Source organism: Dendrobates tinctorius, unplaced genomic scaffold (genome assembly GCF_039654945.1).
Source record: "Dendrobates tinctorius isolate UK_male_01 unplaced genomic scaffold, ASM3965494v1 ptg000035l, whole genome shotgun sequence".
NCBI classification, from domain to species: domain Eukaryota; kingdom Metazoa; phylum Chordata; class Amphibia; order Anura; family Dendrobatidae; genus Dendrobates; species Dendrobates tinctorius.
In genome coordinates this window covers 72,306,120-72,332,198 of record NW_027361703.1, presented here as the reverse complement: position 1 = coordinate 72,332,198, position 26,079 = coordinate 72,306,120, and the positions used below count along the sequence as shown (strand labels likewise).

The window sequence follows — 26,079 nt, the reverse complement described above, 5'->3', positions numbered from 1 at the left end:
CAACAGGGGGAACTTCAGTGAACTCAGTACTGCGAGTACCTCAGATAAGCGCTAGAAGGGAGGCCACACTACCTATCTGCAGAGACAGAATTCCTAATTTGCTTCCAGGCTGACCAACTCCTTCTCCATCTGTACTCTGGGTCCTGTATGGCACTTACCAAGTACAGGTAAAGGAACTGCACGACTGTGTCTGTCTTCTTTCTCCTGCGCCTGGCGCACGGCTCTGCTACATCTTGCACTGCACACCATCTACCAACTCTTTCATCTGCCCTGCGACTACGGCCCTACCTGTGCAGGGCTTCTACATCTTAGCTGCACCACAACATCTGTCCCAGAGAAGCGACACTGCATCGCTGGTCAATCTGATCAGAAACTATAGGTGGCGTCACGTATCATTCACCTATAAATGTTATTCACCCCTTTGCATGGACGCCCATGCCCACGGACCGGGTCACCACCATCGTGACACATCCCTCTGAGACACTGGCCCGGTACCGATTAACTCCACTGCCCTGGCTGGCAACCCACACTCGATGTCAGATTCATTTTGGACTGGGGAATTCACGATTTGACTTGATAACCCAGGCATGGTATGTGGGAAAGAGCTACATGGACTAATGTGAAGTGTGGCCTGCTGCATCATTCTCTTTTGGTGGGGGGTGAAGGACACAAGGAAAGGGGTTCTTCCTGACCAGGAGCCAGCACTTGACGACTCAGTGCTTGCATTTTTGAAACTTCAGAAGAGGAGGGCATATTTGCTCGAGTTTGTTTCGGCAATGTAAGCCAAAACCAGTTCCTGATGCTCCAGCTTTAAAAGCGGTTAACCTATTCCCAGAAAAGGTAGCCTTCCAGGCGTTCCGGAGCCAGACCATGACGCTAGCTCAACACCTCCTGCCTTAGCTGCTATTGTGCTTTTGCCACTACCAGCATATGCACCATCACCATCAGTACCAGCTGCCCCCCCACGCCCACATCCGCGGCCTCTTCCACCATACTTCCAAATTTTGGAGAAAATGTACCCAAAATAACATCAGATATATGGTACTGTATCAGAAGCGTACAGCTCTATACAGTCAAAGGATAATTGTCAATCTCCCTATATATTTCATGAGTCACACAGAGACGCTCACAGGATCAGTATGGATTAGACAAGAATATAAAAAGTAGAAAAAGGGTACAGTATCATCAGATACCAGGTATATATAGTATAGTTTAAACATTCTAAATCTCCATATATATTTCAGGAGGCAGACACAGACGCTCTCAGGCTCAGTATGGATTACAACACAATATAAAAAGCCGTAAAACGGTAATGGATCTGAAGCGTTCAGCTGTATACAGTGTAGGGGTCATTGTCAATCTCAGTATTTATTTCCACAGTCAGAAACAGACTCTCACTTGGTCAGTTTGGACTAGACCAGAATATAAAAAGCAGTAAATGGGTAATGTATCACAAGCGTAGAGCTGTATACAGTGTTGGGGTAATTTTTAAATCTATATATAAATTGCAGGAGTAACCCACAGACTCTCACATGCTCAGGATGGATCACACCACAATATAAAAAGAAGATCGGCAAGAAATAATCACATGTGGGCCAATGTTCCAGATGTCAATGATACACAGAGTGGTGGGTGGAGGAGGACTTCCTGGCAGAAAGGGTACAGTATCACCAGATACCAGGTATATATAGCATAGTTTAAACATTAAAAATGTACATCTATATATCAGGAGTAGTGTTGATCCACCCCGCTAGTGTTCGAGTTCGGTTTGGTTAGTCGAACAGGAGGCAAGTTCGTCGAATGTTCGTCGAACGTTCGACGAACACCGTCGAGCCCCATTGAAAACAATGGCAGGCAAACACAAACACATACAAACACATAAAAAACAGTTACAAAACACCTTAAAAGGTGTCCCAAAGCAGACACAATGCTCAGAAGACAAAAATAACATATGGAAAAGGGCAACTACATATAGAAAAGAGGTGGAGGAGTAAAAGGAGGAGGAGGAGACACAGATATAGGCATGTCATGCCCTTATAAAGTCAAGAAAGGCTGGACTAAAAATCTAAAATAAAAAAAAAATCTAAAATTCTAAAATCGAAGACGATCATATACCGTTGGACTTCCCACCATAAATTATGCCAACTGCCGATCGGGCGGCGTTATTCCCACGACTCTCTGAACAGCGTCCATGAAGGCAAAGTGTTTGGTTTCCAGGGGCAGTATGGTTGCAAAGCTGAACCTTAAAGGAATGTCCAGAAGGGCACCACAAGGAGTGCCAGCTACAGAAAAGATGGACAGATTGCAAGCTTTGTCGATTCTGTGGGTGGTGGTGCATGGCCGTTTTTAGTCGTGCTAGCGATTTGTCAGCTTAATGTTAATGAACGAGTTAATGAACGAGTTAATGAACGAGACTCCGGCATGACCCCGCGGTCCGTGTCCAGCTTACTAGAGGGACACGCGAGGCTCTGGCACGCGAGATCGAGCAATAACAGGTCTGTCATGCCCTTACATGTCCGGGGCTGCATGCGCTACACTGAAAGGACCAGCGTGTGTCGCTTACAGGTGCGGATAACCCGCTGAACCCCGTTAGTGATGGTGATCTGGGATTCCAATTCTTCCCCGCGAATGAGGATTTCCCAGTAAGTGCAGGTCAACCGGAATTAGGCCTAACCGGCATTCCAGAAAGAATGTGGAAAAATTAATTGTCCAAACCACAGGTGCTGTAGCTTGCTTAACAGCTGGGCTCCTCTGCTGAGTAGCATGCAGTTCTTACATAAACAGGCGGCATAGCTTGGCTCACAGGTGGGCAACTCTGCTGAGTAGCAGACAGTGCTTACATAAACAGGCGGCATAGAATCATAGAATCATAGAATCATATCTAGGTTCACGGGTGGGCTTCTTTGCTGAGCAGTAGACACAGGTACTAGGCCCAAAGTATTGACTGGGCTAAATGGAGTTAAAAAATGGTTCCTACATAAACAGGCGGCACAGCTTGGATCGTGGGTGGGCTCCTCTGCTGAGTAGCAGACACAGTTACTAGGCCCAAAGTATTAACTGGGCTAAATGCAGTCAAAAACTAGTTCTTTCATTAACAGGCGGTATAGCTAGGTTCACAGGCGGGCTCCTCTGCTGAGTAGCAGACAGTGCTACAAGGCCCAAAAGAATTTTCTAGACAAGATGAGGTAAAAAATTATTAGAAACACACACGGTGTAGCTCCTTGACAGGTGCACTACACCGCTGGCTACCAGACACCGCTACTATGCCATGAAACTGTCTATTAACATTTAAAACCATTAATAATGTGAAAATAAAGTTACGCTTTTCGTGAACGAACCGTTCTCGAACGGAACCTCTAATAGCCGAATTTTAAGCAAAGTGTTCGAGTTCGACGAACGGCTCGAACACCGCCCAAAACAGCTCGAATTTGAACTTGGCGAACAGGTCGACTCGCGCTCATCTCTAATCACTAGGCAGACTCAGACGGTCTCAGGCCCAGTATGGATTCGACAAGATTGTAGAAAGTTGAGAAAGGGTACAGTATCACCGGATAACAGGCATATATGTAGCATAGTTTACACATTAAAAATCTATGTCTATATATCAGGAGGCAGACTCAGACGGTCTCAGGCCCAGTATGGATTCAACAAGATTGTAGAAAGTTGAGAAAGGGTACAGTATCACCGGATAACAGGCATATATGTAGCATAGTTTACACATTAAAAATCTATGTCTATATATCAGGAGGCAGACTCAGACGGTCTCAGGCCCACTATGGATTCGACAAGATTGTAGAAAGTTGAGAAAGGGTACAGTATCACCGGATAACAGGTATATATGTAGCATAGTTAACACATTACAAATCGATGTCTATATATCAGGAGGCAGACTCAGATGGTCTCAGGCCCAGTATGGATTCGACAAGATTGTAGAAACTTGAGAAATGGTACAGTATCACTGGATACCAGGTATATATAGCATAGTTTAAACATTAAAAATCTCCGTGTATATCTCCGTAGTCCGACAAAGACACTCACAGCCTCAGTATGGATTAGACAAGAATCTAAAAAGGAGAAAAAGGGTAATGTATTCGAAGCGTACACCAGTACACCCTGTTGGGGTATTTTTCAATCTTCATATATATTTCAGTCTCAGTAAGACAGTCCAGACTCTCCGCAAGAGGAAACGAGATGGATACAAGTACAGACGGAAAGTCGAGTGATTGCAGAAATTTGGGAATTACTAATCACGGGAAAAACTCCCGGGAGAATTCTCAGAGGCGATGCTGACCCTCAATTACTTTGTCTGTGGAGACAGCGAAAACAGTTCTTGTGAAGAAAGGTTTGCTGTATCGCAGTACCATGGATCCCATCACCGTTACTCATCTCCATCAAATTGTGATCACAGGGAGAGAAGTAGACATTGTCCTTACTGCCTATCATGATCTGTCAGGTAACTTTGGAGTGCAAAAGACAGAAGCCACAGGCCGTAGGCAATTCTATTGGATTGGCATGAGAGGACACATTTAAAAATTTGGGCAGGAATGTCACACGTCTGTGAGTTAGAAAACCGTGAAAGATGATGATAAACCACCACTGCATCTCATTGTGAGTCGACGTCCATAACAAATGGAAGCCAATGATCATCTGAAGATAGAGCCCAGCAGGACAGGGTCTAGCTACGTCTTAACCATCATCTATCAGTTCACCAAATTTGTATTGGCAGTCCCAGTGAAGGATTTAACAGCCCAGACTACACAGCGGTGGAGCAGGGAGGGGTAAGTATTGCAAGTGCTGGGGCCCTGAGCAAGCAGGGGGGGCCCACTTGTGGGCGTCGGTACTGGCACAGGGCCCCTCATAGTACGCCGGTGTGTCTGACGGAGGGTGTGCACCCCCACCGTCAGAGACACTTGATTGTACTATGAGGGACCGTGTGCCAGTGCCGTCGCCCAAGCGTGGGCCCACCCACCTGTCCAGGGCAACGGCGGGTGTGCACCCCCACCGTCAGAGACACTTGATTGTACTATGAGGGACCGTGTGCCAGTGCCGTCGCCCAAGCGTGGGCCCACCCACCTGTCCAGGGCAACGGCACTCGCACGGGTGCGTGCACCAGGTGGTGACCCCGGCCCTGGGAGGGGGGGAGGCAGCCCAGTTAGGGAGGTTGAAAAAATGGCATATGTTGATGTTGGACATTCAGCAGCTGAAAATGGAGGAATTTGAAAAATCCAAGGAAGAGGACAAAAGCGATCCATTTTTCGGGCAACCTACGTGTCAGCAGGGGAAGGTGGGACAAAATCCTTTGAAACCTATGCATGGTTCATTTTAGTGAAGGTTAGATCATCAACATTTGGGGTCGACAGACGGGTCCTTTTTTCTGTAAGGATTGATCCAGCAGCACTGAAGACTCTTTCGGATAGCACACTAGCAGCAGGGCAAGCGAGCTCCTGTAAGGCATATTGTGCCAATTCAGGCCAGGTGTCCAGTTTACAGGCCCAATAGTCAAAGGGGAATGACCTGTGAGGGAGAACATCGATATGGGAGGAGAAGTAGTTTGTAACCATAGTTGACAACTGCTATCTCCTGTCACTTTCAATCGATGCAGTATTACCAGTCGTGTGAGCGGTACTTGAAAAATCAGTCCACAACATGGTCATGAAACCCGTGTCCAACGCCACTTCGGCTGTGTGCACCACGAACACATCTTCCATGTTGCCCCCTACGGCTCGTGGGAGAACCATCACCGCTGCTGTGTGCTGGGAATGCCTCAAACAAACGGTTTACCAGAGTTGCTTGTTTGTTAGCCAATATTAGGTCAAGGTTCTCCTGTGGCATGATGTTTTGGAATTTGCCTTTATAGCGTGGATCCAGGATGCTGGCCAACCAGTAGTCGTCATCGTTCATCATTTTGGCAATGCGGGGGTCCCTTTTTAGGATCTGCAAGGCATAATCACACATGTGGGTCAATGTTCCAGGTGTCAATGATGCACTGCAAGTGCTGGGTGGAGGAGCACTTTCTGGCAAATCAACATCCCTCCAGTCAGGCACAAACCCTGTACCTGACCTTGCCATGCCAACATTTTCTCTTGCCCCCTGAGAAGCATCCTCCTCCCCTAAATAATCATCCCCATCATCCTCCTCCTCTTCCTCTTCTTCCTCCACCTCGTCCAGGAGAGTTCCCTGAGCAGACAATGGCTGACTGTCATCAAGGCTTCCCTCCTCCTCTTCCACCTCGGCTGCAGACGCCTGCTCCTTAATGTGCGTCAAAGTTTGCATGAGCAGACGCATAAGTGGGATGCTCATGCTTATGATGGCGTCGTCTGCGCTTACCAGCCGTATGCATTCCTCAAAACACTGAAGGACTTTACAGAGGTCTTTCAGCTTCGACCACTGCACACCAGACAACTCCATGTCTGCCTTCAAACTGCCTGCCCGTGTATCCTCCCACAAATGCATTACAGCCTGCCTCTGTTCGCACAGCCTCTGAACCATGTGCAGGGTGGAGTTCCACCTTGTTGCAACGTTGATAATTAGACGGTGCTTGGGAACGTGGAGCAATCGCTGCAGCTTCTGCATACGACTGGAGTGTACGGGCGACCGGTGGATGTGCGAGCACAGTCTTCGCACCTTATGGAGCAGGGCTGTTAACTCTGAATAATTATTGAGGAAGCACTGAACAACCAGGTTCAAGGTGTGATCCAGGCAAGGTATGTGTCTGAGTTTTGAAAGGGCTAAGGCTGCCACAAAATTCCGGCCGTTATCACTAACTACCTTGCCTGCCTCAAGATGCAGACTGCCCAGCCATGACTCAGTTTGTCGCTGCAAGTAGTCAGCCAGTACCTCCGCGGTGTGTCTGTTGTCGCCCAAACACATCATCTTCAACACAGCCTGCTGACGCCAACCAATAGCTGTTCGATAGTGGGACACCTCGTATGCAACACTGGCAGCTGCGAATGGAGTGATCGTGCAACTGCGCTCTGTGGATGAGCTTTCGCTTCTAAAGGAGGAGGAGGGTCGAACGCCTACAGCCAACTGTTTCCTATACCGTGGGCTAGGCAGCACTGTCCCACCGCCGCTGTCCCCTGTGGACCCTGTATCCACCACATTAACCCAGTGCACAGTGATGGACACGTAACCGCCCTGGCCATGCCTACTGGACCATGCATCTGTTGTGAGGTGCACCTTTCCACTCACTGATTGCTTGAGTGCATGGACAATGCGGTCTTTCACATGCAGGTGGAGGGCTGGGATGGCTTTTCGAGAAAAGAAGTGCCGACTGGGTAGGTCATAGCGTGGTACTGCGTAGGCCATGAGCTCGCGGAAAGCTTCACTTTCAACCAACCGGTAGGGCATAATCTCCAACGAGATTAGTTTGGAAATGTGGGCGTTCAAACACTGTGTACGCGGATGAGAGGATGAGTACTTTCTTGTCCTACTGAGAGTCTCTGGTAGGGTGAGCTGGACTTGAGAGCTGCATATGGTGGAACTAGCGGTGGACATGGCGGACAGAGAGGGTTGGTGATGGTGTTGGTGGTCTTGCTGATGGCCTAGATTCAGTCTTTCGTTGCAATAACATTGTGATTCCCTGACTGCTTTGGCCTTGCGACAACACCTCAACATTTGCTGCTGGTGGTGTGCTAACCGGTGGGCTTACAGTGGGGGAAGCGATGTAGCGTTGCTGACTACCTTCATTCGGAGCAGGTGCACATGTGGTACGTGAGGTTTGGTAGTCCGTCCACGCTTGCAAGTGCATGGTGGTTAAATGTCTAAGCATGCAACTGGTATTCAAATTTATCAGATTTTTCCCTCGGCTAAAGGTCGTTGCGCACTTCTTACAGATAACCTTTGCCTGATCATTAGGATTTTGTTCAAATAAGTGCCACACTGCACTCTTCCTACTATGGAAGACATTTTGAGGCCTTGCACGCTGTGCTAATTTGTCCATCTGGCCAAGCTGTCCTGCAACTCTTTGGGTTTTTGTAAACCATTTTTGGACTGCTACGGGCCTGCCAGATAACAGCTGTTGCGATGTCGATGCCTGCTGCGGATCCTCCTCTTCTGAGCTATTGGCAGCGGCACCCTCTTCCCTCAATGGATGCCAATCTGGGTCAACAACTGGGTCATCCATCACCTCTTCAAATTCATGTGCACCTTCCTCTGTGTCACCGTGTAAGGTGGTATAGTATGCGGGAAGGGGCACCTGAGTTTCATCAGGGTCAGATTCTGGCTCAGTACACTGCGAGGACAATGTAGTGCTCTGAGTGAATGTACCAGCAGAAAAATCTAGCAGTGGCTGTGCATCAGTGCACTCCATGTCCGATTCATCTTAGACTGGGGAATTCACGATTTGACTTGATAACCCAGGCATGGTATGTGAAAAGAGCTCCATGGAGTAATCTGTAGTGTGGCCTGCCGCATCCTTCACTTTTGGTAGGGGTGAAGGACACAAGGAAAGGTGTTGTTCCTGACAAGGAGCCTCCACTGACGACTCAGTGCTTTTATTTTTTGAAACTTCAGAAGAGGAGGTGATAGAGCTGGAGGCTGTGTCAGCAATGTAAGCCAAAACTTGTTCCTGAAGCTCTGGATTTAAAAGCGGTTTACCTACTCCCAGAAAAAGGAGCCTTCGAGGCCTTGTGAAGCCAGATGATGACGCAGGCTCAACACCTCCTGCCTTAGGTGCTATTGTGCTTTTGCCACTACCAGCAGATGCACCACCACCCCCACCACCATCAGTACCAGCTGGCAACCCCCGCCTACTTCCACGGCCTCTTCCACCATACTTCCTCATTTTTGGAAAATGTACCCAAAATACCACCAGCTATATGGTACTGTAAAACAAGGTACAAGGTGTATATAGTATTGGGGAGAATTGGAAGCTCCCTAGAGATTTTAGGAGGCTGAACTATTATCTCAGGCCCACTATAGATGACACCTCAATTTAACAGGCTGCAATTGGCTGGTGTATAACAAAGTACCAGGTGTGTATATAGTATTGGGGAGAATTGGAAGCTCCCTAGAGATTTTAGGAGGCTGAACTATTATCTCAGGCCCACTATAGATTACACCTCAATTTAACAGGCTGAAATTGGCTGGTGTATGACAAAGTACAAGGTGTGTATGTAGTATTGGGGAGAATTGGAAGCTCCCTAGAGATTTTAGGAGGCTGACAATGATGCTCTCAGTCCAAGTATGGAAGCAGGCAGCCTAATAAGCAGGACTGCTGCACACAAAAGTGTGGAAAAATGAACGTTTGGTAACTGTGCAGAAAAGAGGAAGAAAAGTATTTTTGCTTTAAAAAAAAGCAGTTTGCACAGCAGTGTGCAAACAGCAATGCAGCTATCAGGGAGCCTTATAAGGCAGCCTAATAACCAACAGAGCAGATGCACAAAAATATAACCTCCCCTGTCACTGCACGCAAACTGTTGTGTTGTACAATGGAAATTGCTAACAGCAAAAGCAGTTCTTTTTGTTCTTCTTCCCTGCCTAACGCTCTTCCTTATTCAGAATCAGCAGCAGCAACCTCTCCCTAATGCTAATATCGGCAGAAGTAAGATGGCGGTCGGCATGCACGCCCTTTTATAGCCCCTGTGACGCCACACAAAGCAAGCCAGTCACTTGCATGACCTTCTCAAAGATGGTGGTGACCGATGCCCATGTCATCGTGTTGCCCACAGTGTGCGTCCTCCATCATTGGCTGAAAAAGGGCGCTGGAAGCATCATTTGAAACGCGACTTTGGCGCTCTGGTCGCCGACCTCGTGGCCGACCTCACGCTATGGTCGGGTTTCGTTTCATGAAACCCGACCTCAGCGAAAGTCGGCGACTTATGAATTTGACCGACCCGTTTCGCTCAACTCTACTCCTGACAACTGGTTACATAAATCTTGAATAAGGGGAAGATTGTACGTGTTTCTCACGGTAATTTTGTTAAATTCCAGAAAGTTGAGGCAAGGATGTAAACTGACATCTTTTTTCTTTACAAAGAAAAACCCCGTGGCCACAGGAGAGAGAGAGGGATGTATATGCCCCTTGTGGCGACTTTCCGCAATATACTTCTTCATGACTAGGCATTCAGGGTCGGACAAATTAAACAGACGGGATTTAGGCAATTTAGCCCCAGGAATCAATTCAGTAGTGCAATCAAAGGGTCTATGTGGCGGTAAGACCTCATCCCCGCTTTCGGAGAGCACGTCTTCAAAGTATTTTAGGTACTCCGGAATACCCTCCAGACTGATAGATAACACAGAAACAGATTTAACAGGTTGAGACAATAATGCAAATTGGCAAAAGATTGACACAGTTAGGACCCCATTGAACAATTTCCCCAGATTCCCAATCAATGACTGGGTTGTGGCGTTGTAACCATGGCATCCCCAACACCAACCCAGCAGGTAGGTTTTCCAAAACAAAACTGGGCCCACCTTGAATGAAAGGATCTCAGAGACATAGAGAATCCCTTCTTTGGTGAGGGGAGAGGATGACCACCACTTTTACCAGAGTCTCAAGCCTAACTGTCCCTATCTTGCATTGAAATATCAAATGAGAGTCAATTAAATTGAAGGATGAACCGCAATCAACAAAAGCCGTAGAAAGCGAAGGACAAGCGTTCACCAGCAATTCCACCTGCAACAGAATTTTCGAGAGTGAGGAAAAATGTACCTGAGGGTCTGGGTAGCCACCTCGACAACTACCCAGACCTAGTCGTTTCCTGACATCTTGGCTCTGAAGATCGACGCTTGGGCTAGAGATGCCCAGAGACTCGTCGGACAGGTGCGGGTCTAAGCCAGGAGATGGCACGGTACAGGAGGGGCAAGACAGGGACGTGGTCAGTCACAAAGCAGAGTCTGGAAACCTGAGATATCAGCGCGGTACAGGCAGGAGCAATGGAACGGAAGGTCAGGGACAGGCAAAGGTCATAACAGAGAGGCAAAACAAGTACAGAGTCAGGCAGCAATATCAGAAACAGGAATGAACCAGGTCATACACGAGCAAACATACACAGGCAGACAGTATCCACAGACACACAGGGGTCAGGAACTAAGCTGAGGTCAAAAGTATCACTGACAACGAACAGAGCCCAAATGAGGCTATTTAAAGCCCTCCCAGAACTCCAGAACTAGAGAGGGGCCAAAAGCATTATCCCCTGCAGCACTAAACCAGAATGCACATACAGACCATGATAAGACCTCTCAAAGTGACTTCAAATGTGATGTGGTCCTTAAAAAAATGGTGTAAAACTGAGAAATCAACTTTTAACCCTTATAATTTTGGTCCCAAAATTGTGCTGATGTAAAGTAAACATATGGGAAATGTTACTTATAAAGTATTTTATGTGACATATATCTGTGATTTAAGGGCATGAAAATTTAAAGTTGTAAAATTGTGAAATTTTTAAAATTTTCGCCAAATTTCCATTTTTTTCCCCACAAATAACCGCAAGTAATATCAAAGAAATTTTACTACTATCATGAAGTACAATATGTCATGAGAAAACAATGTCAGAATCACCGGGATCCATGGAAGCGTTCCAGAGTTATTACCTCATAAAGGGACAGTGGTCAGAATTGTAAAAATTGGCCTGGTCATTAACATGCAAACCACCCTTGGGGATAAAGGGGTTAAAATTATGCAGGAGCCCACATGTTTCATTTTTTTTCTTTCAAATGAACAGTTGCTGTCTGGTTACAGCCTATGTACGTTCGTTCTGTTAACGCTCCTACATAGGCTGGTGACAATGTGTGCGTAGGTTTGTGTGTGTTTGTGTTTACTTATCGGCTTAGTAATGAGAGTGTCGTGCTGAGTGTGAGCGTGTGGGTGTGAGCATCAGAGCGTGAGTGTGAGCGTCAGCGTATGAGCGTGAGCGTGTGAGCGTCACCATGTGAGCGTGATCGTCATCGTGTGAGCATCAATGTGTGAGCGTCAGCATTAGCATGAGCGACAGCGCGAGTTTGAGCGTGAGCGTCAGCATGTAAGCGTGAATGTGAGCGTGAGCGTCAGCGTGTGAGTTTGAGTTTGAACGTGAGTGTCAGCTTGAATGTGAGCATGAGCATAAGAGTGTGAGTGTGATACAGCGAGCAGCACCAACTAACAAAATCCGTGCTGCCTGCCATCCTCGGTGACCATCTACTTGTCAGTATAACTTTGCAGTCACCAACAAAATGGCTCCGCACTGTGTTCCTAAATGTCATCCTCTCTTATCCCTTAGCAAACACCCAGAAGGGGAGGAGAGGAGTGACATCACACATATGTGAGCAGATTCCCTCCACAACAATCCCTACCTACCAGCGGAGGTTGGCACCCCTGCTCAATGTAGACTTGCCTTTATACACCCTACTAGACCTTATTGTCTCTGGTACTTAAAGGGATGTCTTAGAAGCACCATTAAACAATTGTAGGGGTAAAAGTAAACACCTGTATCCAGCGAAGTACACTTGCAGTTTAAAGGTAGACAAAACCAACTGTAGTGCAGCGGGGTTGATACAGTGTGACACACAGGCAGTGACCACAGAAAAGTTCAAAGCAAATGTATTTTAATGTCCAAAGATACTTACAACTGACAACTGGAACACAATAGGTATCGTCCCGGATCGCAGCCGGGAAACAAGACAGTCCGTAACTGAGACTAGTTGCCGTGGGCGACTGCACCGCCGTGTCATGCTGAGGGGTGCCAGGCCTTTTGGCTCCGCTTGGCTCTGTGTTACCTGCAAACAGGCTGAGCTTTTCAGAGCCACCTGCTCTGCAGTTTGCAAACCAAAACTGAAACACCCAGCCCTTTGCTGCAGGGTTTTTAAATGAAATATGTGGCCATGAGCCATTTGTAAGACACGGCCTGGAGGGAGAAAACTGCCCCACTACCATCCTGTGGTTCGCTTAAAAAAATAAAAGCCCATGCCGGGTTTTTTAAAATCTGCCTTGGGCAAATAGCTTGCCCAAAACCAAACTTACTTTTATATTGCATTGCAATCACAGCTTCTGAAGTGATATATGTCTATCCCTATGATGCATAAATACTCCCACAGATATAAGTGACTTCTAAAATTTGTCCCAACCTTGTCGTCAAAACAAGAATACAGCCAAGCCATTTTTTTAAGCTCATGACGCAAGTCCAGCTGCTCACAGAAATGATCTACTCCAATTACATGCCCTGTAATTGCATTTATTAGTACTAACTGTTTTGATGGTAACATGTACAGCTACATTAGGAAAGTAATATAAGATTTGGATTATGTACAAATCACTTAATACAGTTTATATATGGCCGAAGTTACCATAATTTGTTGGAATCAAATGGCCCCACGTGAAAGGACATAGAAAGGTCAAGTCATGATCCCCAGATTTGGTCCTAGTCCATCAATCTATATTATTAGAATAGAACAGAGGCAAACTCAAACACGTTAGAAGATTGTATTGGGGACCCTCAATGTCGCTATAACAAAGGGGCTGTTACGTTCTTCAGAGTTCATCAACCTCTAAGGTAAAACAGAAGATACAACTTATTTTTCTGCAGTGCTATACTTATAGTAACAGCACATCACTACTGAAATCAAACCTTCACATATACTTAAAGGGAATCTGTCAGCAGGTTTTTACTATGTAATCTGAAAAGAGCATGAAGTAGGGACAGAGAGTCTGATTCCAGTGATGTATCATATAGTTTACATGGTGCAGCAGTTATGATAGAATCTGCTGCAGATATAGCAGAGCTCAGTTGTTAAGCCGTGTATAACCCACCCACACTACTGATTGGCAGCTGTCTGTGTACAGTACCACAATGTATGATCCCCAACAGTTTTGAGCACGGTTTGATGCCTCCTCAACCATCGCCTACAAGTACTGCTGACTTACTATACTAATTATCTTGCCCTGATCCCCTGATGCTATGTGCTGGTCTGTGCTTAGTGTGGACTGAGACTGACATCATTGCGCAAATGGCTCCCCATTCCTCTATTGCTGGTGTGGGGAACCTCAGGACCACGGGAGATTTGCGGCCCACAATGACCTTTTGTCCAGCCCCGGGGCAGATTCCTGGGGATTTCAATGCTCAGGACGCGGTCATGTTTTAACGGATGTTTATTTCCTTCCTGTGAGAACTGTGAGAACACTGGGGCACATGCATTGAGGGATTACATCCTGATGCTGGCCAGTGTTAGCGTCTGGACGTATTTCATGGGCCGAGTCAGCGTGCAATGCACTCTCATCCCACAGATGAAGACAGCAGTGGTATCTCCACTGTCTCCTGTGATGCACATGCTCCAGCCCCATTATCTCCTGTGTACATGCTTCAGCCCCACTGTCACCCTTGATGTACATGCTCCAGCCCTACTGTCTTCTGTGATGTAACATGCTCCAGCCCCACTCTCTCCTGTAATGTACTTGCTCCAGCCCCACTGTCTCCTGTAATGTACATGCTCCAGCCCCACTGTCTCCTGTGATATAACATGCTTCAGCCCCACTGTCTCCTGTGATGTAACCAGCTCCAGCCCCACTGTCTCCTGTAATGTACATGCTTCAGCCCCACTGTCTCCTGTGATATAACATGCTTCAGCCCCACTGTCTCCTGTGATGTAACCAGCTCCAGCCCCACTGTCTCCTGTAATGTACATGCTTCAGCCCCACTGTCTCCTGTGATATAACATGCTTCAGCCCCACTGTCTCCTGTGATGTAACCAGCTCCAGCCCCACTGTCTCCTATGATGTAACATGCTCCAGCCTCACTGTCTCCTGTAATGTACATGCTCCAGCTCCACTGTCTTCTGTGATGTAACATGCTCCAGCCCCACTGTCTCCTGTAATGTACATGCTCCAGCCCCACTGTCTCCTGTAATGTACATGCTCCAGCCCCACTGTCTCCTGTAATGTACATGCTCCAGCCTCACTGTCTCCTGTGATATAACATGCTTCAGCCTCACTGTCTCCTGTGGTGTAACATGCTCCAGCCCCACTGTCTCCTGTGATGTAACCAGCTCCAGCCCCACTGTCTCCTGTACTGTACATGCTCCAGCCCCACTGTCTCCTGTGATGTAACCAGCTCCAGCCCCACTGTCTCCTGTACTGTACATGCTCCAGCCTCACTGTCTCCTGTGATGTAACATGCTCCAGCCACACTGTCTCCTGTAATGTACATGCTCCAGCCTCACTGTCTCCTGTAATGTACATGCTCCAGCCCCACTGTCTTCTGTGATGTAACATGCTCCAGCCTCACTGTCTCCTGTAATGTACATGCTCCAGCCTCACTGTCTCCTGTAATGTACATGCTCCAGCCCCACTGTCTCCTGTAATGTACATGCTCCAGCCCCACTGTCTCCTGTGATGTAACCAGCTCCAGCCCCACTGTCTCCTGTAATGTATATGCTCCAGCCTCACTGTCTCCTGTAATGTACATGCTCCAGCCCCACTGTCTCCTGTAATGTACATGCTCCAGCCTCACTGTCTCCTGTAATGTACATGCTCCAGCCCCACTGTCTCCTGTAATGTACATGCTCCAGCCTCACTGTCTCCTGTAATGTACATGCTCCAGCCCCACTGTCTCCTGTAATGTACATGCTCCAGCCTCACTGTCTCCTGTAATGTACAGTACATGCTCCAGCCTCACTGTCTCCTGTAATGTACATGCTCCAGCCCCACTGTCTTCTGTGATGTAACATGCTCCAGCCCCACTGTCTCCTGTACTGTACATGCTCCAGCCTCACTGTCTCCTGTAATGTACATGCTCCAGCCCCACTGTCTCCTGTGATGTACATGCTCCAGCCCCACTGTCTCCTGTAATGTACATGCTCCAGCCCCACTGTCTCCTGTGATGTAACCAGCTCCAGCCCCACTGTCTCCTGTGATGTAACCAGCTCCAGCCCCACTGTCTCCTGTGATGTAACCAGCTGCAGCCCCACTGTCTCCTGTAATGTACATGCTCCAGCCCCACTGTCTCCTGTAATGTACATGCTCCAGCCTCACTGTCTCCTGTAATGTACATGCTCCAGCCCCACTGTCTCCTGTGATGTAACCAGCTCCAGCCCCACTGTCTCCTGTAATGTACATGCTCCAGCCTCACTGTCTCCTGTAATGTACATGCTCCAGCCTCACTGTCTCCTGTAATGTACATGCTCCAGCCCCACTGTCTCCTGTAATGTACATGCTCCAGCCTCACTGTCTCCTGTAATGTACAGTACATGCTCCAGCCTCACTGTCTCCTGTAATGTACATGCTCCAGCCCCACTGTCTTCTGTGATGTAACATGCTCCAGCCCCACTGTCTCCTGTACTGTACATGCTCCAGCCTCACTGTCTCCTGTAATGTACATGCTCCAGCCCCACTGTCTCCTGTGATGTACATGCTCCAGCCCCACTGTCTCCTGTAATGTACATGCTCCAGCCCCACTGTCTCCTGTGATGTAACCAGCTCCAGCCCCACTGTCTCCTGTGATGTAACCAGCTCCAGCCCCACTGTCTCCTGTGATGTAACCAGCTCCAGCCCCACTGTCTCCTGTAATGTACATGCTCCAGCCCCACTGTCTCCTGTAATGTACATGCTCCAGCCTCACTGTCTCCTGTAATGTACATGCTCCAGCCCCACTGTCTCCTGTGATGTAACCAGCTCCAGCCCCACTGTCTCCTGTAATGTACATGCTCCAGCCTCACTGTCTCCTGTAATGTACATGCTCCAGCCTCACTGTCTCCTGTAATGTACATGCTCCAGCCCCACTGTCTCCTGTAATGTACATGCTCCAGCCCCACTGTCTCCTGTGATGTAACCAGCTCCAGCCCCACTGTCTCCTGTAATGTACATGCTCCAGCCCCACTGTCTCCTGTGATGTAACCAGCTCCAGCCCCACTGTCTCCTGTGATGTAACATGCTCCAGCCCCACTGTCTCCTGTAATGTACATGCTCCAGCCCCACTGTCTCCTGTGATGTAACCAGCTCCAGCCCCACTGTCTCCTGTGATGTAACATGCTCCAGCCCCACTGTCTCCTGTGATGTAACCAGCTCCAGCCCCACTGTCTCCTGTGATGTAACCAGCTCCAGCCCCACTGTCTCCTGTGATGTAACATGCTCCAGCCTCACTGTCTCCTGTGATGTACATGCTCCAGCCCCACTGTCTCCTGTGATGTAACCAGCTCCAGCCTCACTGTCTCCTGTAATGTACATGCTCCAGCCCCACTGTCTCCTGTGATGTAACATGCTCCAGCCTCACTGTCTCCTGTAATGTATATGCTCCAGCCTCACTGTCTCCTGTAATGTACATGCTCCAGCCCCACTGTCTCCTGTAATGTACATGTTCCAGCCTCACTGTCTCCTGTAATGTACATGCTCCAGCCCCACTGTCTCCTGTGATGTAACCAGCTCCAGCCTCACTGTCTCCTGTAATGTACATGCTCCAGCCCCACTGTCTCCTGTGATGTAACATGCTCCAGCCCCACTGTCTCCTGTAATGTATATGCTCCAGCCTCACTGTCTCCTGTAATGTACATGCTCCAGCCCCACTGTCTCCTGTAATGTACATGTTCCAGCCTCACTGTCTCCTGTAATGTATATGCTCCAGCCCCACTGTCTTCTGTGATGTAACATGCTCCAGCCTCACTGTCTCCTGTAATGTACATGCTCCAGCCCCACTGTCTCCTGTAATGTACATGCTCCAGCCCCACTGTCTCCTGTAATGTACATGCTCCAGCCTCACTGTCTCCTGTAATGTACATGCTCCAGCCCCACTGTCTCCTGTAATGTACATGCTCCAGTCCCACTGTCTCCTGTAATGTACATGCTCCAGCCTCACTGTCTCCTGTAATGTACATGCTCCAGCCCCACTGTCTCCTGTAATGTACATGCTCCAGCCTCACTGTCTCCTGTAATGTACATGCTCCAGCCCCACTGTCTTCTGTAATGTACATGCTCCAGCCTCACTGTCTCCTGTAATGTACATGCTCCAGCCCCACTGTCTTCTGTGATGTAACATGCTCCAGCCTCACTGTCTCCTGTAATGTACATGCTCCAGCCTCACTGTCTCCTGTAATGTACATGCTCCAGCCCCACTGTCTCCTGTAATGTACATGCTCCAGCCCCACTGTCTCCTGTGATGTACATGCTCCAGCCCCACTGTCTCCTGTAATGTACATGCTCCAGCCCCACTGTCTCCTGTGATGTAACATGCTCCAACCTCACTGTCTCCTGTAATGTACATGCTCCAGCCTCACTGTCTCCTGTAATGTACATGCTCCAGCCCCACTGTCTCCTGTAATGTACATGCTCCAGCCCCACTGTCTCCTGTGATGTAACCAGCTCCAGCCCAACTGTCTCCTGTGATGTAACCAGCTCCAGCCCCACTGTCTCCTGTGATGTAACATGCTCCAGCCTCACTGTCTCCTGTAATGTACATGCTCCAGCCCCACTGTCTTCTGTGATGTAACATGCTCCAGCCCCACTGTCTCCAGTAATGTACATGCTCCAGCCCCACTGTCTCCTGTGATGTAACATGCTCCAGCCTCACTGTCTCCTGTAATGTACATGCTCCAGCCCCACTGTCTCCTGTAATGTACATGCTCCAGCCTCACTGTCTCCTGTAATGTACATGCTCCAGCCTCACTGTCTCCTGTAATGTACATGCTCCAGCCCCACTGTCTCCTGTAATGTACATGCTCCAGCCCCACTGTCTCCTGTAATGTACATGTTCCAGCCTCACTGTCTCCTGTAATGTATATGCTCCAGCCCCACTGTCTTCTGTGATGTAACATGCTCCAGCCTCACTGTCTCCTGTAATGTACATGCTCCAGCCCCACTGTCTCCTGTAATGTACATGCTCCAGCCCCACTGTCTCCTGTAATGTACATGCTCCAGCCTCACTGTCTCCTGTAATGTACATGCTCCAGCCCCACTGTCTCCTGTAATGTACATGCTCCAGTCCCACTGTCTCCTGTAATGTACATGCTCCAGCCTCACTGTCTCCTGTAATGTACATGCTCCAGCCCCACTGTCTCCTGTAATGTACATGCTCCAGCCTCACTGTCTCCTGTAATGTACATGCTCCAGCCCCACTGTCTTCTGTAATGTACATGCTCCAGCCTCACTGTCTCCTGTAATGTACATGCTCCAGCCCCACTGTCTTCTGTGATGTAACATGCTCCAGCCTCACTGTCTCCTGTAATGTACATGCTCCAGCCTCACTGTCTCCTGTAATGTACATGCTCCAGCCCCACTGTCTCCTGTAATGTACATGCTCCAGCCCCACTGTCTCCTGTGATGTACATGCTCCAGCCCCACTGTCTCCTGTAATGTACATGCTCCAGCCCCACTGTCTCCTGTGATGTAACATGCTCCAACCTCACTGTCTCCTGTAATGTACATGCTCCAGCCTCACTGTCTCCTGTAATGTACATGCTCCAGCCCCACTGTCTCCTGTAATGTACATGCTCCAGCCCCACTGTCTCCTGTGATGTAACCAGCTCCAGCCCAACTGTCTCCTGTGATGTAACCAGCTCCAGCCCCACTGTCTCCTGTGATGTAACATGCTCCAGCCTCACTGTCTCCTGTAATGTACATGCTCCAGCCCCACTGTCTTCTGTGATGTAACATGCTCCAGCCCCACTGTCTCCAGTAATGTACATGCTCCAGCCCCACTGTCTCCTGTGATGTAACATGCTCCAGCCTCACTGTCTCCTGTAATGTACATGCTCCAGCCCCACTGTCTCCTGTAATGTACATGCTCCAGCCTCACTGTCTCCTGTAATGTACATGCTCCAGCCTCACTGTCTCCTGTAATGTACATGCTCCAGCCCCACTGTCTCCTGTAATGTACATGCTCCAGCCCCACTGTCTCCTGTGATGTAACATGCTCCAGCCTCACTGTCTCCTGTAATGTACATGCTCCAGCCTCACTGTCTCCTGTGATGTAACATGCTCCAGCCCCACTGTCTCCTGTGATATAACATGCTCCAGCCTCACTGTCTCCTGTAATGTACATGCTCCAGCCCCACTGTCTCCTGTAATGTACATGCTCCAGCCTCACTGTCTCCTGTAATGTACATGCTCCAGCCCCACCGTCTCCTGTAATGTACATGCTCCAGCCTCACTGTCTCCTGTAATGTACATGCTCCAGCCTCACTGTCTCCTGTAATGTACATGCTCCAGCCCCACTGTCTCCTGTAATGTACATGCTCCAGCCTCACTGTCTCCTGTAATGTACATGCTCCAGCCTCACGGTCTCCTGTAATGTACATGCTCCAGCCTCACTGTCTCCTGTGATGTAACATGCTCCAGCCTCACTGTCTCCTGTGATGTAACATGCTCCAGCCCCACTGTCTCCTGTAATGTACATGCTCCAGCCTCACTGTCTCCTGTAATGTACATGCTCCAGCCCCACTGTCTCCTGTAATGTACATGCTCCAGCCCCACTGTCTCCTGTAATGTACGTGCTCCAGCCCCACTGTCTCCTGTGATGTAACCAGCTCCAGCCCCACTGTCTCCTGTAATGTACATGCTCCAGCCCCACTGTCTCCTGTAATGTACATGCTCCAGCCCCACTGTCTCCTGTGATGTAACCAGCTCCATCCCCACTGTCTCCTGTAATGTACATGCTCCAGCCCCACTGTCTCCTGTAATGTACATGCTCCAGCCCCACTGTCTCCTGTGATGTAACATGCTCCAGCCTCACTGTCTCCTGTAATGTACATGCTCCAGCCTCACTGTCTCCTGTAATGTACATGCTCCAGCCCCACTGTCTCCTGTAATGTACATGTTCCAGCCTCACTGTCTCCTGTAATGTACATGCTCCAGCCCCACTGTCTCCTGTGATGTAACCAGCTCCAGCCCCACTGTCTCCTGTGATGTAACATGCTCCAGCCCCACTGTCTCCTGTGATATAACCAGCTCCAGCCCCACTGTCTCCTGTAATGTACATGCTCCAGCCCCACTGTCTCCTGTAATGTACATGCTCCAGCCCCACTGTCTCCTGTGATATAACCAGCTCCAGCCCCACTGTCTCCTGTGATGTAACATGCTCCAGCCCCACTGTCTCCTGTGATATAACCAGCTCCAGCCCCACTGTCTCCTGTAATGTACATGCTCCAGCCTCACTGTCTCCTGTGATGTAACATGCTCCAGCCCCACTGTCTCCTGTAATGTACATGCTCCAGCCTCACTGTCTCCTGTAATGTACATGCTCCAGCCCCACTGTCTCCTGTAATGTACATGCTCCAGCCCCACTGTCTCCTGTAATCTACATGCTCCAGCCCCACTGTCTCCTGTAATGTACATGCTCCAGCCTCACGGTCTCCTGTAATGTACATGCTCCAGCCCCACTGTCTCCTGTGATGTAACATGCTCCAGCCCCACTGTCTCCTGTAATGTACATGCTCCAGCCCCACTGTCTCCTGTAATGTACATGCTCCAGCCTCACTGTCTCCTGTAATGTACATGCTCCAGCCCCACTGTCTCCTGTAATGTACATGCTCCAGCCTCACTGTCTTCTGTAATGTACATGCTCCAGCCTCACTGTCTCCTGTGATGTACATGCTCCAGCCCCACTGTCTCCTGTAATGAACATGCTCCAGCCCCACTGTCTCCTGTAATGTACATGCTCCAGCCCCACTGTCTCCTGTAATGTACATGCTCCAGCCTCACTGTCTCCTGTAATGTACATGCTCCAGCCCCACTGTCTCCTGTAATGTACATGCTCCAGCCCCACTGTCTCCTGTAATGTACATGCTCCAGCCCCACTGTCTCCTGTGTGTTATATATACTCCAGCCTCAGCATCTCCTATGTAAATGTCTATGCTCAGCCCCAGTGTATTCTATGTGATGTATAAACTGCAGATCTCCCACTGCTTGCATTCTGTTATTGTAATGTGAGCAGTGATGAATTTCCCACTATGAGGAGAAATGCAGTGTTATATATAAATCCATGTTCGGAACAACTTACTGCTGCGAGTTCTTTACAAAACTAAACATCACAAAGAGTTGACTGCGCTCCAGACCAATGCAAACCTGGAAAAGCAGTTGTGAGTAGTAAAATGATCATTACCACCTAACATCACTCATCTCACCAAAGAGAAGCAGTTCCAGCCATCCCATTCTGTGTGAGTTAATTAACTGTTTGACTCAATATAGCAGGATGATTTTCAAACTGATAATTTTGTGCGGCCCCTCCAATGATGATGTAAATATCGAAATGGCCCTTGTCAGAAAAAAGGCTCCTCACCCCTGCTCTATTGTATTCAACTGTATATTCATCCTGTGAACTGTGGGTGGGAGGGTGTTGCGGTGCCATTTGGCATTACACTACCTCGCCAACTGGTTGTCCTGGTCCGTGGACAGGACAGGAACAGTCAAAGGGTAAGATGTGGCCTGCGGGCTGATGCTTGCCCAGGCCACTATGCACATACATAGGGAGAGTTGTGTCAGTCTAGTTGGATGTGCATGGTGAGAAGCCAGCAGGGCATATCTAATAGGCTAGTCAACTAGTTGCTGGCTGCTCTTTCAACTATCTTTTTCTCTGAAACACTGCATTATTTCAGAGTAAAACATAGAACAGAATGCAAGAACTGTCTCTGATTCATGCAGCCTGTGGTGCAGGCAGCATGAATCAGCTCACAGTTTCCATTTAACCTCTACTAAAAAACAGGAAACGTGTTTGCACTCTGCACCCATCTACAATATCAACATGATTCCAGAAAGTGGAGTTATGTTGCAACATGTAGTGGTGCTCCTACTTTAGAGATAGAAAGGCAATGGGGCACTAGCATAAGTTGGTTGTGAATGGTTGAGGATAATGGGGTGAACAGTGTGAGTCTTATTTCTATGTGCATATTTTATTTCCCACAGTAGTTTTGCATGGCACATAAGCCTCCTCACACTGGCATGCCAGGCCTGGCATGTCACTCTACACAAGGAGAAATGTTACCCCTTAATTCTCAGTCCTTTACAGTATTAATGAAGGGAGGCTGCAATCAGGATAAGCAGCTGATCAGTACTGATAACCTGCACATTCAAAACGAATATGCCAAAACCTTTGCCCAGTTTTATTTATGACAAATAAATAATAATTTAAAAAAAGTTGAAGTGTTCAGTTAGAAGGAATATAGAATTAACATAACAAACAACAAATACAAAGAAAATTAATATCTAATAAGCATGTTTACAAGCATGTAAAATGGCCCCAAATTTATTGTGCCATTTATGATAGACCAGGGGTGGATAATCGTTTCTGATCTAACGATTACACTGTCCAATTAGGAAAAATCCCAAGGGCCACCAGAATTTTTTTTAAAGGGGCATTACTTTCTGAGACATTTATTTATGCCATATCAAAACTGTGTGTTATAAATATATATTATGTGCCGATTCTACTTCTAGGACTCCCAACTAGAGATGGGCTAACCAATAGATGTTCGGGCAAAAAGGTAAAAAAAAATTTGGTTCATTATCAGAACAGTACCCAAACCCGGACCCCATTCACAACCATTGTTTGCCACGCTGTCATGTGCATTTATTTAAAAATAACAAACACAGTTATACTCATCTAATGCCCATTCTATTGAAGCCATGGTCTCTTGTAAAAAAAATAAAAAAAAATAAAAAGCAACCATATCCCTCACCTGTCCGACGTTCTGTCCTACACTTTAATCCATGTCTGGGATAAATAGTTTTCAACCTGGATGGTGCCAAGATGTGGCCATCCAGGCTGAAAACCACTGGAGATTGAGCTGCCGTGAGCGCAGCCTCAGTGACTAGCATTGACATCATTGAGGTTACCGCAGGAGGTTGCGTTCCCAGCCAGGCCGATGAACTTCAGTAACGTCAGTAAGATTCACGCTAGCACCGTGAGAAAAAGTCTCATGGTGCAGCGCTGAGCTCAGGGAGTTCACCGCAGTTCACCATGAGGGGCCAAACTGGAAAGGCAGCCTCAGTCACACGTGGCAACCTCAATGACATCACTGCTAGTCACTGAGGCTGAGATCAACTCATTCTCCAGTGGTTTACAGTCTGGACAGGTGAATATTTGCACCGTCGAGGTTCAAAACTATTTATCCCACATATGGATTACGGCATGTGACAGAATGTCAGACAGGTGAGAGACATGGTTGTTCCTTTGTTCTTGTTTTTTTTACAGGAGACTATGGCTTCAATAGAATGGGAGTTAGGTGAGTATAACTGTGTTTTTTATTTTTAAATAAAAAAGTAAAAGCGTGTTCTTATAGACGCTTCTTCATTACTAACCTGTGGGCTTAATGTCACCTGACAAGACAAAAGTAAAATCAACCCAAAAAATATGAATCCCACTTGACACTGCAAAAGGGCAGGTGGGAAGAGCTGAGATGCACCTTTCCTGGGGTGGCTGCGGGCTGCTATTTTTAGGCTGGGGGCTGAAATCCATGACCCCTTACCAGCTTGAGAATATCAGCCCCCAGCTGTCTGCTTTAGCTTGTCTCGTAGTCAAAAATGGGGATGACACCACACCTTTTTTTAAGTTATTCAAATAAATAAAACAGTGTAGGGTCCCCCCATTTTTGACAACCAGACATTTTGAAAATTATTTATTTAAATAATTTAAAAAAACCGCGTGAGGACCCCTCTATTCTTAATCAGACCTTCTAAAGCTGACAGCTAAGGGCTGTACGCCTGCAACTGTCAGTTTTGCCATGCTGATTAACATAAATATAGGGGAATCTATGCCTTTTTCTTAATTAATTTATAATGCAGGCGCCGGCTGATGAATACGTCCATTAGTCGCCGCCTTTTCTCGCTGTCATTACTGGCAGCAGGCATAGGCTGATGGCAGTAGTAGTCCCATCAGTCGATGCCTATGATCAGAGGTAAACTTTTTACCTCCGATCACAGCTGCTGGCTCACGCTGTCATCTGACAGCATGGGAACGGCAGCTCTCTGACCGGTGGTAATGATCTTACCGCAGATGAGAGCCGCTGGTGTTTCATCTGCATGACCGTGCGAGAAACACCCGGTGTTCGGGGTGTCGAACTTGAACAGTATCACAGACTTGTTGGGGAAGTCTGTGTTTGGGGTCTGTGTAGGTGTTCAGTACGGACCTCAAACTTTACTGTTCGGGTTCACCCAGCTCTACTCCCAATTATCGTCAAAGTGAGTGCGAACGTCTGTGGGCATGCATTGCTATATTGTAAATGACAGGAATTGCTGCTACAAAGCAAAATATTTAATTACTCCCATACATTACAATATAAATAGCCTCACTCATGCAAGTCCACCTCACCAACTTATCTACTCCTTTCAGCAGGCAGCAGCAACAGACTAGCACATCTGTAACCAGAAGTTTTGCATTTCACAGAGTCACACTGCAGGCTACAATTGGTTCTCAGACCACAAGTTGTGTTGTGTGACATATTGTCCCAGATGGGAGGGGGGAACAGTGAGGTTCTTACAGGTGTTCTAAAGTTTATAGAACTGCACTGGACACCTCATCTTCATAGTTTATGAGGGCAGAGACAGCACATTTGTTTACCTCCCCAGAGTACCCCTTGAAGACCTGCAAGTTTTTTTATGCACAGGCATTTTGTTTGTTGCATTTACACATTCATTTTTTTGCACTCTGCGTTTTCTTTGACTACTATATTTATAGATATCAAGAACTTTTTGTTGCTTAACAAGGTCTATAAGATTTTCTATCCGATTAATTATTTCGTCTGGGTCTCCCTTTACTATACATTTATGTGGCGCCCCCAGGAGTATGGCCGCCACAGTGGCTTTGCCTTCCTCCAGGGGAGGGTAATGTCAGGCTTGGAGGCAATGATGGGTCGCTCTCGCAGTCAATCTATGCATGCAACACAGTTCCACTCCAGGCCAGCAGGGGGAACTCTGAACCGGGATAAAGGGGAGGAGTGCTCTCTGAGGGCCAAGAGGAGGGGGTGGTTAGGAGTTAGTCTGCGGAGGGAGAAGTGTGCAGACGTGTGGAAGGAGCACTGAGATAGAGCGGAGAGGACGAGCTCATCTCGGGAGAGAGCGCATGAACTGGAGCCTGGTCTCGACGGTTGTACGGATACTAACGGTCCTGCAACAGACACTAGAGGAGTAGGAGGCTGTAAATGCCCTGCTCCCATCTAAGACTTGAGGGCACAACAGCAGCTTGGATA

The 26,079-nt window shown here is 47.9% G+C and overlaps 1 protein-coding gene across 2 annotated transcripts in view; it reads right to left on the bottom strand.

The window, feature by feature from the left end:
- CCDC146 (coiled-coil domain containing 146) overlaps positions 1–26,079 on the bottom strand; it is a 235,049-nt gene that overhangs the window by 159,400 nt on the left and 49,570 nt on the right. The gene's annotated exons all lie outside the window — the stretch shown is intronic.